Genomic DNA, 19,613 nt, shown 5'->3' on the forward strand with positions numbered 1-19,613 from the left:
TTACTTTAATAGCAATATAAAATATATATCATAATTCATAAATAATGCTAACTCATATAGGCTGAGTCTTTTCTCATGTGCACACTCAACAACTATTTACTACTAGCTGTATATGAAATATATGTAAAGCAGAATAACTATACTTCCCCCTTTTTTTCCTAATCGTTTTAAAATATACTGAGATTTTTCTGTTTTTAAAATTATAAATTTACCAAGTAGATGGATAAAATTCGCTACTGAAAACATTCTTTAAGTTAATGATCGGAACATTTTTTCTATTAGAAAAAGTATCATTGTTCATCACACAAAAAAAAAATTCGGGAAATTGTTCAGACAACTTTACATGCATATAAGTAAGTTTAATTGAAGCGTACAAGTGTTGAACAGTTGAACATTATAATGTTATAATAATATTATATCCTACTAATTTTATAAATACTTTCTATTTGTTAAAACAAACGTGTCACACAATAAATTATTGTTATAAAAATTAACATTTATTACCTTCATAACAAGGCAATTTAATTAAGGAGACACTAGTGAACAAGAAGTTATATCACATGAACGTCGCAAGATCTGAAATGGGTGTAATCTAAAAATTTCCAGTAATGCAGTGTATATTCTTTTCACCAAATACAATCTAAACTTAGTGAGAGTAACTTTAAGTCACAAAATAAAAATAAGCATAATAATGCAACTAAAAGACTCTAAAACTGAAATGCGTAGACAGAAAAAAATGCCATTAAAAGGACAATAATAATTCTTTTGAGTTAAACAATTTTTTTTCTTGTTATACTGTTTTCATGGACAAATATTTTTTTTCTGTCCAAGATACTCAAGATCATTCAAATTTCACTTTAAACAGTTTCTGATTTTATTATTTATTAATAACAGTTAAACAGCAACACACACACACACACACACACACACACTCTCACATACACATATATTTATAAATAATTATAATTTATAATCTTTTTAATGTATTTTTCTTTTCAAATAAAAATTTGTATCATATAATTTTTTTATAGATGGATGATATATTATTTTCATCCAAAAAATTATCAAATAATAGACATGCATATAATGGCTAAATCATCTTAAAATGATATTAATAAGATATAAATCTGTAGTACCTATTATATTGTAACATTGTATTCTGATAATCTACTAAATATTAATGATATTATATTACTGGGTAAGTGAAATATGCTAAAATTGAATTAAGTATACTATCAATCCATTTCAAAAGAAAAATTAATATTATATCACTTCATATTATTTTTGATATTACAACTGAGAAACAAAGTAAACATTCTTTAAATTAAAAATCTTAACGATACGAAACAAGTTTGTACTAAATTATTAAATCAAATTTAGACCATTCAAAAAAATACAAAGGTACGTGAAATGTACATAAAAAACTTTAATTTTAAATGTCTAAGGAATATTTAATAGGGCTAATTGATTTTTACGTCATGGAAATTTTTAAAATTGAAAAGTATTGTAAATATTGTAAATATATTAATCTATACACGACTGTTGTTACAATATGTCATCATTATCTTGTATATTATGATTAACCTGGTAAGAATAAACCATTCCGTAAGTTCTGTGAGCTATATCACCTTCTTGATAATAATAGGTACTTAGAATGCGCATTATCTATTTATCTACATAATAGAAGTATAGAACTTGATGCTAGCGTATGGGCATTGGCCATAGGAGAACATTGAGAAATACAACTGTACAAAACTATTTGTGTACGAGAGTCGATACGTTATTGATAACTGACTAGTCTGTGTACTTGGTCTCTTTCTAAAGAGGATCGTTTGTTTCTAAAATAAAATGGGAAAGATTGATTATTTTATCTCAATGGTGTGTAATGTGATATCTTAATTAGATTCTTATTCATTTATTAGAAATAATTGAGTATTAGAAACTGATTGCCGATATCACACAATTTTAAATTAAACGTAATATTTTCCTTAATTTATTATTTATTTATAATAGGATTATAATAAATTTGGTTAAAAAAAAATATATTTGCATTACTGTAAAAAAATATTTTTTACCATCATACAATTATAATTGTCACATAGATATTCGTTAGATATACGTTAATTTTGATTTGTATTATGACTTATGAGAGTAAAATAATGTACATAGTTTAAGATCAAAAATTAGGATCGTTTTATTTGAATAAACGCAGATTGAAGTTGTCATAATATGTATAGATAAATGCAATAGAATATCTATCAGTATTATTATTTAATAAAAAACAAATAAAAATAACGATGATCATAAATTATAATAAAAAATATTATAAAACATTAATGACCGCGCATTAAGTGGATTCATGAAACTTAATAAACACAAACAATATGATTTAGTTATAATATTATACAGTATGATAACAGTAAAATATTTTCACTCATAATGGGACATTGGGACATCAAATTAAAAAATTGAAAGAAACAGGAACTTCCTTTTCCAAAACTTTTTTTCTGAGTAAAATACCTAATAATTATACAAACAAGGTGTAATGGTTACGATGTAAATTAGCTAAATTGTCTGCCACAATGAATATAATTTACCCGGGTACGACGTACCCATCCTTCAGCGCAGCGTATACAATTTCAACTACCACGCCTGCACTCGAGTGATAAACATTACTTATTCGTTTTTTGTTTTTTAATTGTAGCTCGGTTCTGATAAAGTAAACAAAACGTAGTAAATGTATATTCACCGTGATTAATTGTTAGGCAAAAACATAAGCGGCGTAGTGCTAAAATAAGTAGTTTCCCTCCCATTTAATGTATTGTAAATAATATTCTATGTATAAAGTAGTTATGTATATAATATGGTACATATTAATAATATTTATTATTAGGATATGCATTTTACTTTTATTCCGCCGAATAGCTGTGTTGCGAATTCCAAAATATTTCCGACCTTTGATAGTGAAGACAAGCAGTGCAGATTCAAATATAATCATATACGTGGTCATCGTGAAAGCAACACTAATAATAATTTATATCGTGGGTAGTTCATTCAGGTCATCATACCGATGTATATATATTTTACCTGAATCGCACATAGATCGCGTATTGAATTACAATATTAATTAAAATTATTACGTCCTGTATTATAATATTATACAGAGTTGCACAGGAATTGTTTTCGTACGAAATCTCATGAGAAATTAAGACCAAGATTATATTATGTATATTGTAATATACAGTGAAGTAGATTGACCTTAATTCTAGAAGAAGAAGAACATAGAAACATTTTGATCCCACACCTCTCCAAGCCCCCTTTTCTACTTTAGTTCTTAATAATCAGTTCCTACCATTTCTGTTCAAAATTCTACTTACTTTGAAAAATAACCGATCGATAAATTTGAATTTTCATTATTTTAAAACGAATCTCAACCTACGTTATAATTCAACAAGACAATCCCGCTGAACTTGGGCTTACAAAATTATGTTTCTTAGAGTTGACCATTAATACTTGAATTTTAAAATTGTATGTGAAAATATATTTTACAAAATTGTAAATTATCAAACCATATTGCTGTGAAGTGTATACGCAAGTAAACTTGGCAAAATACAAAATACTACTGTACCAAATATAAATAATTTTTTTTTTTTTTTGCGTGAATGGCAATGTCTTTACAAATTATCAACAAATTTACATGTAGTTTGAAAAATGATTGTTTTAATTTTTAAACGGTAAGTTAGCCCCGTAACCGTACGTAATATACCACACATCATTCGCAAGACATACAACAGTGACGAACAAAATGAAATGATGTACTTCGATTTTACACTATTTCTATTACGTATAAGAAATTAAATTAAATTATGCCCGAAGTTCAGATCATAATATCCAATGGAACAATAAAATAAGGGTTTCAAAAACGTTTTTATGAAGAGACATTATCTTTAATAATCAAATACATTTTGTATTTATAATATTTTGATATTTGGTTTTTACTCAACTGGTAAATGCTAGTGTCCCGTGTTTGAGAGACCGTTTATTATTTTTTATGACACATAAATTCTGAGTAGGTATATAATTTAATGTTGTAAATGGACCGTCATCAGAATGAAAAGGACAAGAATAAATTATATTTTGTACTGTGTTCAATATAATTTATGACAGTTGTAAAACCATTACTACAAAATAAGCGGAAAATTACAAACAATGGGGTTTTATTTTATAATGTGTATTGTACCTATATTATATTAATTCATAATTAATAATTTAAATTAATCTAATTATATATTTTTTTTATAAATGTGAAAATTAAATAATACATAGGTAACTATTGAAGAATAATCTGTACTGTTACAAATGGACAAAAAAATATAATACGTTTGTTTTTAATCCTGTGCTTAGGTTTAAAACACAAAAGTCCAACAACAAAATAATACCAATGAATAATGTTAATGATGGTTAAAATCCTTTTATTTCATTTTTTGTTACATATTATGTTATTCTTACAGTCTTAAGAAAACATGGCCGTTAACAATGCTATCGTTCAACTACAAATAGTTTTAAAATCACATATTATAGACTCACAATTAAAATAAAAATTTCCTATACTAATTTATTCTGAAGATATTTTTTAACAATGGAATACTTGCAAAGTAGCAATGACTGAAAATTATTTACTACACATTTTGAGTTGAATATTAATTTATAGTCGAATATAATTAGTATCAATTGGTATTATTATAGTTTTGTAATTAATGAACAATTTATAATATGAAATTATATTTCTAACAAATCTGAAATCATATATTTTATTTATGTTGAGGTAATATCAAATATCAATGAGTAAATTAGATATACGAAAGATAATAACTTGTATAAAAATATGTTAAATAATGTTTAATTTATGTATCTACCAAAAACGGTTACGACGTTATGTCCTAGCATTTATGAATTATGATCATAAGTAATAACATTTAAATCACATTAGTTTTCAAGAAATATTAAATTTATTTTAATATAATAACAAAATTGATACATGCAGACTTGTAGCAAGGATTTTTGAAGCCATGAGGGGGGTGGTTTAATTTTATATTTAAATATAATAGGTATGTAGGGAGGGGGCATTACACACTCTCATTGCAGTCATCAACCTTTATATTAATAATATCAAATATGAAATAGAATTATTATTATACAACGACAACACATATTTTTTAGAAATCTTAATTACGTATTCGCCAATCGCCATAACGTAGGTATTTATATTTTTTGCATAAATGCGGCCGATCGCCGATGGAAGATGTTCAGCGTCTAAAAAACTCCCCTTCCTCCCGGAAATACCTCTGGGTACCTGTTAAGTCTAATATCATTCACTGATAAATATGATAAACATTTGACTAGAACTTATTATAATAATATTATAAATATTACTTTTTGTGCTAAAAAAAATTGGATGAATAATTTTCAGATACCTACTGTTGATTTCAAATATTTTGTAATATAATTGTAAATTATAAGTTGGGTATTGTTATGTTTTTTTGTACTTCATTTTTATTTATTTGGTACATTATATTATAAACAGATAACAGTTACTAAAGTATTTCGTATTTTATACTTAATGCATAGTTACTTCATTTTTATTTATTTGGTATAGATTATATTATTTAAAAAAAATATGCAATTAGAACACTTCGCACATGATGAATAGCATAATTTGTGCACTTTCCAAGGCACTTATAAATTTCCACTAAATAATACAAAATTACGAACAGTGGTCGAATAATAAATTGTACCCCGAAATGTGTTTTAGACTAAGTTTTGAAAATTATTACGATTGTCTATAATAAATTGCTTAGGAGTCCACCGCTCCAATGCCACTTTGTTCGGATAAATTTTATAATATAATATGACGTATTAAATCATACCTATTAATGAAAATGAAAATTAAATTATAGACTATAGTATTTATATGTTAGGTATAAATATTATGAATTTAACTTTAAATGTAATAATGTAATTTATCATTTATAGGTAAAGTATTTTTTTAATGAAACTATTATTTTAGAGATTCAATAATTCTTATAATAGGTGTTTATTTTGAAAATATTTATAAATTCTGTCTTAATAATAAAAATTATTTTAATCAATGTTAATTATGTTTATTAGAATACAATTATACATATAGTTAATATATTATATTCTATCAGCTAAATAATGTATTATTTATTTTTATTGTAACATGTTATATCTGGCGTCATTGCGTCAATAACATAATAATACATTATATGTAGAATATACGTCGTAGCCACTTCACGAAATCTATAATTTCATAAAATCGTGTTCATTATTCATGAAGTAAAAACATCATTTTCGCACTTCATTTCACGGAACGGTCACTCCAATTTGACATCGTGCAATTTTTCACAATATTGTTTTTCACTTACTAAAATAAAACTTTTACCATAAAAAATTAATCGTATTACTTAGGTATTTATTTAGGCATGTCATATACTCATATTAAATACCATACAAGAATTTTTGCATAATATTATATACATTTAAGTGGTATTTATATAAAGATACGTTAAAACTTACACTGTAATATTTATAAATATTTATAAATAATGAAGTCAAATTAATTAATATAAAAAATGTATATACTTATTTTAAAAAAGTGAAAAATAAATACCTAGGCGTAGATAGTAAATATTTTTAAAGTTATATTGATTAATATCTAAGTAGATACTTCTTAATTCGACATTACACGTCGTAGGTACTAGGAAACGGAATTAAAATCTCCACAATACACTGATACGTACTGATTTTTATTTCTTCATACAATATAGACATATAGATTCTAGATATCATTAAGTTATTTTAAGTTTCGGACAGGCGTACAATTATCGTAGCAATAAGTTTTAAGAGTTAAAGATACTTCTTATGTAAATATAATTAATTTCGGGAAATATTTTTCCTCAAACGTTAGGCATCCGAACATGATATTGACCGAATTTATTCGATATAAATTTGCAACGTTATATAAATGGCATTTTGAAATTATTTATATAGGAGCAATTGTTACTTTATATATAAATCAAATAGTTGCATTATTAGAACGCTTAACGAGCACACAGAAGTTATCAATATAATTTATATAGTAAATAAGAATTCTGATTTCATGTATGTAATAATAATAGGAAAAATTAGCACAGAAAATTTCTGTTAGAAATAATATTAGGAACATAATATAGAGTATGACTATTTTAAATTAAATTATTACCTGTGTAAAATTACTTACAAACAAGACTTAAAAACGAGTTTGGTAAAAAAAAAAAATGCAAAAAAACGAATACACGTGGTTTAAAAACAATACATTGTATAGCTAATACATAAAAGTTATAACATTTAGTTATTGATTAGTGATTACCTACTTACTCTCAGATCAACGATCTATCTATATCGAATTCATAATTTGTTAGACATTTTGAACCTACAGCTGTGTACCTATAATAAACCTAATATACCTAGTATTATTAATTATTGTTAGGGTTAGATGTATTAAATAATAATAAATGTCTTACTAATAATTTATCATACACATACATTTCTATTAAAATTAAATCTGTGTATAAAAACAATTGTCGAACACGTGTTGTAACATGTTGTTGTATATTTTTAAACTAGATTGATATGTAGTATTGTTTTATTATTTCAGAAATATTTTAAAATATGTTTACCATAAGATTAATACTGCATAAAAAGAATTATTGATTACCTAGTCTGCATCCTTGGTCAAGGGAAAATGTCTGCTGCTCACCTTGTAATACGAAATTAATTAAATTATTTTTATTTGAAATTATATGAATATTTTTACTCACAAAATATATTTTCTTTTAGTCACATTTAAATAAACAGTGATTACACTGAGTGATTATTTGTATTTAACTGGTCACACTAAAATTAGATTTTTGTACTTGAAAAAATATGTTATATGTATTCACATATATGAAGAAAGGTTTTAATACAGTATTCGTTATTACAGAATGTATAGCAAAAAATGAGATCGCTTAGTCGAATATCAATTATATTTATATATAAGGCGATAAAATACATATAGGTACAAGGAATATTTGTAGAGCGATAAATGTAACTGTTAGAAAATGATAATATCACTGTCTAATTATTTTTATAATCATTATCTACTAACATATTATGTATGTGGTGTGTGTGTTTTGTTTTATGTACCTGTCATAAAACTATATAAACTTTTTTTTAGTTAAAGTTTTTAAATTTTAGATTCTGAGTGAAACGATGAATGTATTGATTTTACAATGATGTGTGTTTTTTTTTTTTAAATTTTTTTTTTGTGTCTGTGTACACGATGAGTAGTCGAAATAATGCTTCGATTTTCAACTTCAATATCTTGTTCGATGGAAAAGTGAATATTGTTGGTGCATTGGGGAGGTCAAAATTTAAAATTCCCAGTAATTTTCAAAAACGCCGTGAAAAACATAAGAAAAATTAAGGAAAAACGGGAGTTTTTACGCAAAATCGACTTTGGTTTTTGTGTAACTTTAAAACAAATGACCGTAGATACATGAAATTTTCACTGGTTGTTTATATTTTCATTTTCTATACATGATAAAATTTTCAAAATATTTCGATTTGTTTTGAACTGTTTAGGGACATTTTCAGTTTCCAATTTTATTAGTTTTTTTTTCTATGAATGTCAATAAAACTTTATTTGTTGAGTAAAAGTACTTGAACATTTAATACAAGGCTCCTAGCTACTATATTGTTACAATGACATTTGAAAAATATTAAAAATCCATAGTCACAGTTTTATTTTATTAGCATTTAAAGTTCAAAAATTGACAAAATATGGAAAAATCACGAAAATTAGCAAATTATTTTGAGTTAAGAATTCGTAAAATACAAGATTCCTTATAAGATTATCTACCTTTATCAACAAAAAAAAATGTATATAAGAAAGCCAAATTAAATTTTCATGAGCCTTTGAAATTCTTTTTTTTACAACATTTGATATTCGCTCGCTTTCTCATGTGACGATTTTCTTATTTTATTGTAATTAAAAAACGAATAACTGTAGATATTTGAAAATTTTACTGAATGTTTATTTTATCGATTCTTATACTTGATCAAATTTTCAAAATATTTTGACTCGTTTTGAGCTGTTTACGGACAATTTCATACTTCAATTTTTTTATTTTTTTTTCTATGAATATCAATAAAGTTTTATCTGTTGGGCCAAAAAGTGTAAACATTTAATACAAGGTTCCTGATATATTGTTACAATAGCAGTTGAAAAATATTAAAAATACATAGGGACAGTTTATTTTTATAGTCATTTTAAGTTCAAATTTGGACGAAATTACATATATTAAAAACCTAGAGTAACTATTTTAGTTATTTTGTTGTGACTGTATAATATTATTCGTGGGAACTTGGAACTTCTAAAGTATACTATTATATATCCATGATATTATCATGGTTTGTTCTTGATGTATAACGCGTTATAAGTACCTAATGGATATTGTAATATGATTAATTTGGAATTTATTATAGGTACCTATTATAGGTCAATTTTTTTTTAATACCATAGATAAGTATATAATATGTCTTATACCTAGACTGACATACCGTCTTCACTCAGAATCGTTTTACTTATACAATGATATTATATCATTGAATTCAAATTTAATACCATCCATTATACAGTGACCCACTTGTAACCTACTGTACAGCAGAGCGACATCTACTTGCCCACGATCCGCAACCAAAATTGTATTTTAATATTAATGACTAAACAAATTTTAGTATTTGATATTTTCTTTCACTATAGAAACTAGCTGAATTACACTCATTCCTAAAGCAGGGAAATTCAAAAACTTACTTACAGACTTATTAGTTTATTGCTGACCTTAAACAAACTTTTCAAGAACTTTTTTTAAACGAATTCTACCGATTCTACAAGATAAACAAATCACCTCAAACTCATGTTGGCGTTGAAAAATCATCAAATATATTCATATAAACCATCATATAATATTGCAATAATATATTAACGGATGTTGCACTATCTTTTAATTAGATATTACACGAATGATTGCTTTTCGAACTAAAAAAACTAATACCTGCTTCTATGTATCTAATTCTCAAATCATATATAGAAAATAGAACATTTATAGTAAGAAGGGAAAACGCAATCTCATCATATCATACTATTCAAGCAGAAGTATGTATCTACCCCTAAGTGGCTAAGTATAGTAGTATAGTGTACCTAGTAGGTACCTATCACCAGAACTTTATAAAATGTTAAGTACTGATATTCTTACAACTGACAACACCATCTTATAGTTACCTCTCGAGAGACAATGCTGTTAATACAGCAGCCAATTTCGGAAACTTATCCTAACCGAAACCTAGTCTAGAATATGATGATTGAAAATCAACAAAAATAAATCAGTTCAATTAATTACCTCCATTGTTTACTTAGCTCCGTTCAGTAAAACGCCTTGAAATCAAACTTAATAGTTAATATCATAAATAATCAAGTTTGAAAGGCAAAAAGAAACCAAATGTCTTGAAATAACACCAGCCAGTTTTTAAGCTGGAAACCTCATCTTAAAAACAAAAGAAAAATAGCCAACTCCACTAATCAAAACTGCATATTATTTTTTGTCCCATTCTAAAGTCTAAATTAAATTTCAGACCTAAACTATTCTGTAAAAATCTGTTACTAAACCAGTTTGGTCATACAGTATACGACTCTGGAGAACCTTATGTTATTTAAGTATTTAACAAACATAACAACAACAAAATTTAAATATCTATAAATTATGACTATTTTACTATTTTAAAATTTCACAATCCTGAATTTTAAATATAATATATGATGATTGTTTAGATACCTATTAAAACAAAACTCAATACAATAATATTATGGTGGTTTTATGATAGTTTTTAAATTATTACAATACGCCATAATATGTTTTTTTTTCGATTTCAATGGAGAAATGATTCTCCTTGTTATACAAATTTCACTATACACTATATCACATTTTTAAGTTATATACTTATATATATATTATAGATATTTTATCTTTGGTCAATACTTTTTATACTATTAATATTTGCACTGGTCGCAGTTTTAGAGTAACATAAAAGTTTGTAAAATGAACTGCCTTGATTAAATTGTTTTTCGAATTTCAACACTCACGACTGATATTATTTTTTATATAAATACTTCAAATGAATAGGATTCGTTGAAATTTTGTTTTGAATGACTGGCCATATTCCGTTTATGTTTATAGATTGATTTTGATTATAGTTTCATCAAAGACGAGTTCATTTCAATATGCTATCTGAACTTTTATTTTATTTTATAACTTGATACTAAAAATGTCCGTATCAAAGGATGAGCAAATACACTAAGTTCTATTAGCTATAGAGAGAATTAAATTAATGTATTGACGTACAATTTACGATTACATAGAAAAACTGTTTTTCGTTTCAGTCGATAAATATACGAGTTACAAAAAAAGTAAAAAGCCGAATTACTGCAATTAAAGTTGTAAGCTTTAAACCGATTATAATTTATTGAATTGGTTACGTTATAATTATCACAAAATAAGAATCCAATAACTTAATATTATTACTTTCATCAGCGTTTAAAATAAATACGATAGTGGGAAATACTCCTTTAAGAAAAATAGTACTTTATTTATTATAATAAATTAATATATAGGGTTTATATTATATATAGTTTTTAATACCTAGTACCTACCTATTTTCTATCACACACTATAACATTTAACTGCTGCTCTATATAAACTATAAAGTAACTAACTTCATGTTTGAGGCAATAATGATTATTTACAACCCAGTTACAAATAAGCATAACTCAAAGCTATACTAGATACAAAGTATCTATTTTATATTATACCTACTATTAAAATGTAAACAATATGAATTGGCAGAAAATAATATTTTAACGTTCTTGTTCTAATTTTAAAACTTCAGTAGATAAATTACCAGTAATTCAGACAATGGACTGACAGCTCAGTTATTAATTATTATATTCAGAAACATAACTGTTTATGTAGCTTTGGTTTGCAAAAAAAATTTTCAGAATAAATTATTTCTATATTTATAATTATCTCTGAGAAGATTTGTTTATATATTTTATGGTTTCTTAAATTAAAACGCATAGCCCAATAACGGTGAGGTTTTTAGAATTTAGTTGAAATTGCACAATTTTTCCACTTAAGAGTATTTTATTTGAGACATCGAATACCAAGAATTCTAAAAATAATGCCACACGTATATACACGAGGCCGTTATGACGTATTTAATATGGTCGCTCGGAACAGTAGACAACCCACTGTGATGACCCATCGTAATTAACTCATTTTTCAACGTCGAAATTTAATCTTCTTGACTTAGATCAGAACAGTGTACCTATCATTTAGCCAGCTAGTGTTTGTTTGTATAATATTATACGTAAACATAATAATGACCTTTTTTTTTTTCATTTTTTAACTAAACGGTTATATGTGCAATATGTCCGCAGATGTCACACTCATAAATAGTGTTTGAGCTTTTTCGATTAGCGAGGACAGCATAACTCAGCGAGTAGGTTTTTTTTTATATACAACATAAACGAAAAAAAATAACAAAGTGGAACACATTATGTTTACAGATCTACGTAGGTATATACTGTATTGCGTATTCGGTATATCTGCAAGCACTTAACTGACTAAACAATTACTGTATTACACAGTGTTCAACCAAATCAAATATTATTGTATTGTTGAATTGAACAATATAAAAAAAAAAAAATATAGGTGCCTCTATGGAGTTACTCGGAACACGTCATTATTTATAATATTATTATTTTATTTCATTGTTTTGTTTTGTCATGAATATATTTTGTAAGTGCCAATATGTGAGGTAAAAAAACTAAACACGCGAAACTCAACTGCAATCTGATGAAAAATAAAATATTTTAATACTAAAAACACTAATCGCTCCGCTGTGTATAACGTGTAGGTAGTGAAGGGCATTATCAAATAGGTACTTAAAACATGCAGGAATTCGAATGTTATTTTTATGTAACCGAATAGTAGTTTTTCAATAAACACTATCAAATAGTTTGATAAGCTATTAAAGAGCCTAAAAATATATTTATTAGTTCTTTTATTAAATTAAAAATATAAAAATCAAAATTAATTTTTCAAACTTAAAAATATACTTAACACAATTTTATATTTAATCTGAAAATAGCTATCTTTTCTTCAACAGATTTTATTGTAATTCATAATATATTAATATTACTATATTAGGGACTTGAAACTTGTTATGATGAAATTATTATTTTCTATACACTAAGGTACAATTTTCAAAATATTAAGAAATAAGCTATTTATACATAAATCTATTTATATCGTTCAACTGTAGACCAATTTTTAGATTTAAAAGTTTTTAATATATTAATATGATATAATAATGAGGTGGTTTTTGGAAAATATTAATTCAACTATTACTATAAGTGTAGGGCAATAAATACATAAATTATAAAATATCCTTAGAACTTAGATTGGTAGAGTCTGAGAAACTGTTTCCGTTCAGAATTTATTTATTTATTCGATGCGTTATTAAATATATTTAATTTAAATCGAATCCACCCGTTATTGAATACGATGGTCCATGAGCCATTACTAATGTCCTATAGAAACTCGATGAGACAAGTTACACCCCAATTATATTCTACAAAAGCTACTTATCTGGGTTTTTTCTCAATATAATTAATGTATCATAATAATATTATATTATAATTTATAATGTTTCCCGAGCAAAACAGGAAACTCAGCTATGCAAAATAAATAACATCTTATGCAACTAATAAATTAAACTATAGTTGTCGACTAATATTATTGGGAGAATAATTTTCAAAAATTAGGATATTCCACATCCTATTTGCTCCTATAATACCTAAATATATATTGTATTATATTAATAATAACTGAGGTGTAAAAACCGGTGGAGTACGATTGAGCGCAGTCAATGATTTTTATGACTCTTCAAAGGCGTACAACTACGAGTGCAATATTAGAATTGACGTTGCTAATTTCTTTATAACAAATTTCGATTACTTTGCAATTGTTTTTAATTTTTAAATACATATACAAAACAATATGACAAGAATGACAATATGACAAGAATGTCATATTGGCTTAAACAATTGTATTATACTTAACTGAATAAATTTCTAATCACACTATAGTAAATAGTATACAATATTTAATATAAAAAAGCGTTTACTAAAATAGGTACCACTGGGCTGAACAGTAGTTGACGAGCATATTATTGTAATGGATAAGTTATATTTGAATTCTATGATACCTAAATCATTGCATACGAATTCGATTCTGAGGAGACGTTATGTCACGCTAGGCAAGCACCCCAAATGCAAATGTTTAAAAACTATGATATTAACAAAAAATGATACATCGCGATCAACCGATTTAACTCGGAAATTTATCTTTTATCTTTTGATTACCAACCTTAAATAATAATTTGAATTGTAATAAGGTATGTTAATGTGTCCGTCCAAATGTAAATGGTCCGGTGGGGTGACAAATTATTATACATAGGTATAAATGTATAATATCATTTCTTCTGCATCACAAATAAGTGACAGAGCAGAGTTGGTGATATTGCGAAATATTATATCGAATAATAATATACGATTAATAGTAGACGATAAACGGTTTATAATATTAATAAATAATAATAATAACAATTCTGTCTTTATGATAATAATAATAATAATAATAATAATAACGAGGGGCGCCAAGGCCTGCTGTTGTTGTATGCCGGCGTAAGCAGTTTTAGCCAGCGGCAGGGCGCGGGGGTCACATTTATGCATACGATTAACAGACCACTGACAGAAATATTAATAATAATAAATTAACTGCGCATGCAAATAATAATTATTTTATTATAGTACACACGTCTATGGTTGAAAGTGTTGTTCGTAACGGACACGATAAAAACTGTTCGTCACGACTAAGGACCGCGGTTATATTCTAATGGCCACGATAACTAGCTATAGCGTCAGTTGACCGTGCAGTAGGTGCATATTACGCTGATCGCTGATATGACGGTCATGCGTCAACGACATAAGAGTGTCATGTCTTCCCGACGATCTGAACTTCTAGTGATGCATCATCGGCTAAAGAAAGACTCTTATGTCACACGTGGTTGAACCCCTAAAGGTACCATCTCTAAGTCGCTACTAACGCACTGCTATAATATGGAACAGCCTGGACGCACAAATCACGAATGCCTGACGGGCGAAGTGCATAGCCCTCGCTCACAAATAATATAATATTTGAGGGCCCACCACTGGAGACGGAAGAGAGGGCCTGAGAAGGAGTGGATCAGATACCGGACGAAGAGCGTTGACATAATTATACAATATTTTGTATAATAAAGTCGCATAGCCGGGCCACGGACGCATGTCATGACAATTGAGAATAACACATGTGGCCGATAATCACAATTTATAACGATCACTCGTGGAGGCGTGTGGCCGCTTGTCGTATGTCATCTGATCACACAAAATATGTCACATGTGGAATACAAATACCGATTGTCGATTGCCGTACCGTGAGTCACCACGCACCGTGCGCTGACTTGCATAATATAATTATATATTGTAAACCATAACAAGGTAATATTTCATTATAATTAATTGTATCATAATATAATTGTATTAATTTACTATTGTATCGGACGTTGTCGTATAAGCAAATAATACTTCATACGCAAGACATAATATATACTCATAATATTATTAAAACAATAATTCACCGGATCGAAAATGTTACTGTTTTTTGTACATAGATGCTGGCGACACCTGTTGTTATTATTATTCGCTTTTTTTATTACACATTTTATATTTTTTGATTTCTTTGATGGAAGGATTACCGAGCAAATTTCAAAAATATAGTAGACAGTTTACGGCATCGTTGAATAACATTTTTGCAAAAAAAAATTTTAAAAATGTCTATTATAACTAGGTGAGGGATTGATAAAAGTTTTTGAAACGACATCTTGTTACTAAGATTTAAAAGTAGTAAGAGCGTATTTTTATAATAAATAAATATTAAATATTTTTGATTTAGCAGTATCTACTAAAAATATCCAGCTCATGCTTGAATATTGAAAATCAATACTGAAATTTCACATGTTTGTATATTATTATTATCATCTTCCCTAGACCCCAAGCAGCTAAGCTTAACGCACACATTTTGTCATCGTAAAAATTAAGCCCGGCGACACGCGAGCCTTCCGCGCAAATATGTACCTATGTTTGTCGCAGAGTGAACCAAATCACGCACGTGCCCTTTCAAGCGTAAATTATAATAACGTCATAATCTACAACAACATTATAATATTATAATTATATTATTGTATGGTCTCAAAGCCAACCCGACCACAGACTAGTGTAGCGATACGTGGTTAGAAAATGCATATCTACCGCATCTGCAGCAGCCCGGTGAGCAGAACAGGCCCTTAAAAATATTTTTGCCCTAGGGTCTCGAAACTGTGATTGCGGCAATATGTAATGTGTGTAATATATTATAGCTCCATACATATCTTTACTGCAAACTATCATTAATATAAATCGTACAAATTATAATTGGTGACTGATAAATTGAATGACATTTATTTTCATAATACCTATACCAATTACATGTTATAACGTAGAAATTTGATTCATCTAATATTACGTACTATGACTATAGATACTAGATACTATCAGTGATTGTGATGTTTTTACATATTTTTACTGAGGCTATGCAGTAAATCATTCGGGTGAGGTTTCTCGAAGTTTAATTTTTCAACAAATATTCATACACAATTTTATTTTGCATAACAATATGCATATTTATTATTTATACGTAAGAGAATATTTTATACATAACGACATATTTTAGGAATATTTCTACATTTTGAACAATAAATAACAAACGACTTTTTAAAAAAAAATTGTTTATAGGAAATGGAATTTTTTTATAACGTTTTAATACACAGCCAGTATAGAAGTAATAGTGCGATACATTTTTTCGGTAGAAAATTGTTTAATGTAGTTTATATAAAAATGTATACTTTATTGTCATAAATTGTTCTATGTGTTGGATTGTTTATGAAATATGTTTGTGCAATTTGTTAATTAGTTATTTTTATTAGTTACAGTTTTTTTACACATTTATTTAAGTATTTAACACATTAAAAAGTTAATTTTAATTGTTCTTCTTGTAGTTTTATTATCTAAGTTTTAAACTATAGGTTACAGGTAACATTTAAATTGTAATATAACTAGTAATTATTTAAATGTTTGTAAAACCATATTTAAGGGTTAGCTAATATTAAAAGAATATTTCCCTATATTTTTACTCGATAAAAACATTTTATTTTAGGTATTTATTACTTATTGCTAAAATCCAGTTTTTAAATTATTATGACTTATGAGTCAGCTCTTATAAAATTATTTTATTTAGTCATATAGGTTTATCAATCATCAGCTATTTCCATACTATTCAAAGAAAAACAGAAGCACACTTATGTTTGTGAATAGAAAAATACTTATTTTTATTTATCTAAAGAATACATTGACAGTTGTGGCCATTAAAATACAGCTCCTTACAAAACACATTGTATATATGATTTTTTCTACAATATATATTTTTATATATATTATAGTATTATACTTTGAACTACATAGTGTTTGGAAGGAACGAGTTCCAAAAGGAACGGATTCCTGGAACGAATTCCTTTTTATAAAAAAAGAACGAGAAAATGAACTAGTTCTTTTTTTTTTGAGAAAAAATAACAAAATTGTTCGTTCTTTTCTAGTTCCAATAATTTACACAGATAAGTATGTAAAAATTGAAATTAAGATATATTTGTTTAATGCGTATAATTTATATTCCTAATTAGTGATTGTTATCGAGTATCGATGTTAAGACAATCGACATATGTTAGCCAAAACTTTAATTTTGAAGAAAATCTCAAAATATATAATAATATATTGCATAAACATATAAAATATGTACCTACTTGTAGTTATAAATTATAAATTAAAATTAAAGAAGTATGCATAATACGAAAAAAAAACATTAATGATTACCTAAATAAGATTTTTTATTTTATTTGTAACTAAAAAAGGAACGACAAAGGAACGAATTCTTTTTTATAAGGAACTTGCCAAACACTGGAACTACATTATAAATATTTAACTTCTTAAGAAACTCGAATTATTTAAGTTTCAATGGAGTCCGGGACACCTTCCAGTGCCAGTCCATTTGTTAAGATATGTTTTTTCATGTTTCCTCGTGTATACGGAATTTGGTGATTATAAGTACACTTCTATATGATTTATAAATTGAACATATTTCATACTTTTAAAATACTTTTAAAATACTCAAATATACGCTATATTGATTAAGGACAAAGTTACAAATATGAACATTGAATGGTATATAATAATATGAGTGTGTAATAATTGATTTAAACTTAAAAATTGTATTGTTCTCGTTAAGAATAATAAAATACCATTAATGTATTCCGTATGGTTTATTTAGTTTATAATAATTCAAACCTTTTGTTTGGAGAAATGTGAAAATTGTCATTAAAATGAGTCTGATTATTAATTGACGATAACTTATAGATAAACTATATGATCAAAAATGTAATTGTCAGTATAATTAAATATTATCATTAAATAACATGAGTAAATTTAATTATTAGTCCGTAGATGAGAGTATAAAATAATTAGAGTTCCAATGTTCATAAGATATAAAGTATAAATAACTTTATTAAGTAATTGTATTGTATTAAATACTATCATAATATAAATAATATTATTATATTATAAGTACCTACCTTAATCACTAAAGCAATAAAATATTTATTTTATTTTAATAATATAAATTTAAAAAATGAATATGAGTCATTGATTGCCGAGTTTTTTGGATGGGGCACTCTACAGATAGTGAAAATACTTGTAGGATTGTATAAAAACTACTTATTAAATTGTATTCAGAACAATTGCAAATGAGTTAGACTCCTGGCCGGGTGATTATTTACCGAATGTCGTATTAGGCGCGTAAGTAACTTTCCTTATGCACTTGAGTTACATGAGGAAAAAACAAACTGTCAAAACAAAAAATTAAGTTTATTTAGTAGTATTTCCTTATTGTTAGTTGTTACTATTTTAGGATTTAAAAAAATATGTGTATATAAAAATATATATGATATTATGTTAGTATGAAATTGTGTTATTTCACGAACGTGACTTATCTAGGTACTTTATACACTAATACACATTGTTCTTACAATCTCCGGTTAAGTGTCTGGAAACGCTAACTGACAGAATTTATTTTGTGTTACCGATGGAATTCTGCCGGTTAGTCTTAACCGGCACTTAACCGGACATTATAAGAATGACCCTAAGCAAATTAAAGCAGTGAACCATAACATAATTTATAATTTAACCAAATACTTTAATTTCCGTAATT

The sequence above is a fragment of the Acyrthosiphon pisum genome, chromosome A3 (assembly GCF_005508785.2).
Source record: "Acyrthosiphon pisum isolate AL4f chromosome A3, pea_aphid_22Mar2018_4r6ur, whole genome shotgun sequence".
Lineage (NCBI taxonomy): Eukaryota > Metazoa > Arthropoda > Insecta > Hemiptera > Aphididae > Acyrthosiphon > Acyrthosiphon pisum.